Below are 3,411 nucleotides of genomic sequence, written 5' to 3'. Positions count from 1 at the left end.
CCCACACAAGTTCCCCAGTTTTTGATTAACAGCTTCCCCCATCACATTCCAACTGTTTTGGCTTTTACCTGCTCCTGTTGCCAAATAAGGAATGAAATTTAGTACTGAACTGGTATCGACTTAGCTCTTTTTTTTTTTTTTTTTAAAGATTTATTTATTTATTTAATTTCCCCCCCTCCCCTGGTTGTCTGTTCTTGGTGTCTATTTGTTGCGTCTTGTTTCTTTGTCTGCTTTTGTTTCTTTGTCCGCTTCTGTTGTCGTCAGCGGCACGGGAAGTGTGGGCGGCGCCAATCCTAGGCAGGCTGCACTTTCCTTTCACGCTGGGCGGCTTTCCTCATGGGCGCACTCCTTGCGCGTGGGGGCTCCCCCACGCGGGGGACACCCTTGCGTGGCACGGCACTCCTTGCGCGCATCAGCACTGCGCATGGCCAGCTCCACACGGGTCGAGGAGGCCCGGGGTTTGAACCGCGGACCTCCCATATGGTAGACGGACGCCCTAACCACTGGGCCAAAGTCCGTTTCCTCGACTTAGCTCTTTCTTGTGCATTCTTTTTACCTGCTATAGGACTGGTGTAAGCTGGTTTCCTTTGTTCCTGCTTAACCCGGGAGTGGGAGACTGAGGCAGTAGGCTGCCAGGTTACATTAATTAATATTTTCTTGCTCCCTGCTTTATATTACCTTGATGTGAAAACTAAACTGATCCCCATCTTACAAATCAATCATGCCTCTGTAATGAAGCTCCATTAAAAACTCTGGACAGGGAAGCAGACTTGGCTCAATAGTTACCAGGGCCTCCTGACCCGTGTGATGAGCTAGCCGATGCACAGTGCTGATGCGCACAAGGAACGCCGTGCCACGCCAGGGTATCCCCCGCGTAGGGGAGCCCCACGTGTAAGGAGTGTGCCCCATAAGTAGACCCACCCAGCGTGAAGGAAAGTGCAGCCTGCCCAGGAGTGGTGCTGCACACACGGAGAGCTGACACAGCAAGATGATGCAACAAAAAGAGACACAGATCCCGGTGCCGCTGACAATACAAGTGGACACAGAAGAACACATGGCGAATGGACACAAAGAACAGACAACTGGGGCTGGGCGGGGAGGGGGGGGGGAAGGGGAGAGAAATAAATAAAAAATAAATCTTAAAAAAAAACAAAACTCTGGACACTGGGAAACGGATGTGGCTCAACCAAGTGGGCTCCTGTCTACCATATAGGAGGTCCAGGGTTTGATGCCCAGGGCCTCCTGGTGAGGGCAAGTTGGCCCACACTGTGAGCTGACCCATGCAGAGTGCTGGCCCATGTGAGAATGTGGCCCCGTACAGGAGTGCTGCCCTGTGTGGGAAAGCCGCCCTGCGCAGGAAAGCTGCCCCATGTAGGAGTGCCGGCCAACATGGAGAGCTGGTGCAAGATGACACAAGAGACACACAGGAGAGAAAATAAGATGTAACAGAACAGGGAGACAAGGTGGCATAAGAGAGTAATCATCTCTCTCCCACCAAGGTCCCAGGATCGGTTCCTGGAGCCGCCTAATGAGCATCGAAGCAGACACAAAAGAACACACAGTGAATGGACACAGAGATAAGACAACAGGGGGAATGGGGGGCGGAGGGAATAAATAAAAATAAATCTTTAAAAAAAACTCTGGACACGAAAGCTAGGGTAATGCACCTTGACAATATTCAATATGTGTATTTTCACACGTTGATTCTAGAAGATAACAAGTCCTAACTTCATGGGAGAGAACAATAAAGTTTCACATTTGGACACCTCCCAGACTCAGCCTTAGGCATCTCCTCCCTTGGCTGATTTTGATCTATAATAAACCATAGCCACGATAAAATAGCTTTCGGTGAGTTCCATGAGTGCTGCTAGAGAACTATAGAAACAGAGAATGGTGTGGGAATTCCCTCAACTTGCAGCTGGTGTCAGAAGTGAGGTCACTCTAGGGACTATTGCCTCTGACTTCGTAGTTGGCCGAAATATCTTGTGTTTGGTGTCAGGAATGAGGGTGGTCTTGTGTGGAGGGCCGTGCGCCCTGTAAACTTGAGAGCTGGCTCTGACCTTCGTGATGTGGTTAACTCTGGGTAAGGCCTTGGAAAATGAACAACGCTTCCAGCTGCCAAGATCAGGAGAGATCTCAAGCTAGATCCTAAACAGTGGGTCGGCTTTTCAGTAGGTGAAAATGAGAACCCAAAAGGGAAAACAGGACAGAAGAAAAGGGCAAGGGGGCCTTCTTTGAAACAACTGTACTTGAAAATCCTTAAGGATGGAAGTGTCTGATTTGCTGGAGAAGAAAGTCAGAAATTAAAGGGAAACTAAAAGGAAATCCAGCTTCTGCCCTAAGCCTCCAAGCTCCCCAAGATCTTGCGTCAGGAAATCTTCTCCAAGGCAGGATGCTCTTGAACCCTGGCAAGAGGAGCCCCGTCCTGAGCCCTGTTTTAAAAGGACTGTGTATGACAAACTCATAAAAAATAAACCGGTTAATTCATTGAATAGCACTTACTGGGTTGTCATCTGATTATAAAAATTCACACAAGGGAATTACGGAACATTTAAATATAGAAAAACTCTAAAAGAACAAAGTATCAAGACTTGGCATAAACATGAAAAGATTAATTTATTAAAAATCACATGAATGTTCTATCACTAGGGATCCTATTCTTAGTGTTGACACAGAACAACCTGTAACCGTAAACATCCATTCCCACAACTGACCCCACTCAGACCCGGAAAATGTTCTCCACATGGCTTGCCCCATGTTCTTGAAACAAGAGATGACTGCCTCCAAGGGCCCAGAAAGTTCTTCATAGTAGCACTACTGACATCAGAGACAGATGCGTCAAAGTACAGGGAGGATTGAAAAATGAAAGTATATAATTTTAAAAAATACAAATTAATTATCTTACTAAGTCTCTCCCCTGAGGTAGCAGGAATGCAACAAATTCTTGCATGATGAAGTGTCATTTCCCAGCAGTGCTGAGGGTCCATTTTCTTGTATCTCTTCATGTTCTCATTCATGGCTCTAGTGGGACTTAGAATTTGCATAGTATTTGCAACAATTGCTCCTGATGACTGAGGAACATTTTGCAACATTAACAACTTACATTACTCTTAAATTTGTGACTATACAGGCCTAGACCTAACCTGTACAGTACATGATACCAGCTCTTTATGTTGGCAACTAGGTCAATATTAAAGATATTTTGTTAAAAATTGAATAATATTTAATTAAAACTTTACAAAATTAGACTTAAAATCCACTTAAATTTATTTAAGTGGCTGGTTTAAAATGTTGATATTCAGAGTTGGTGTAGCTTAGTGATTGAGTGCCTGCCTCGCATATATGAAGTCCAGGATTCAATCCCTGGTGCCTCCTAAAAAATAAATAATAAAAATAAATAAAAGCTAAAAT

The sequence above is a fragment of the Dasypus novemcinctus genome, chromosome 8 (genome assembly GCF_030445035.2).
Source record: "Dasypus novemcinctus isolate mDasNov1 chromosome 8, mDasNov1.1.hap2, whole genome shotgun sequence".
Taxonomy (NCBI): domain Eukaryota; kingdom Metazoa; phylum Chordata; class Mammalia; order Cingulata; family Dasypodidae; genus Dasypus; species Dasypus novemcinctus.
The sequence above is the reverse complement of the archived record's forward strand: the minus strand, read 5'-3'. Positions refer to the sequence as shown.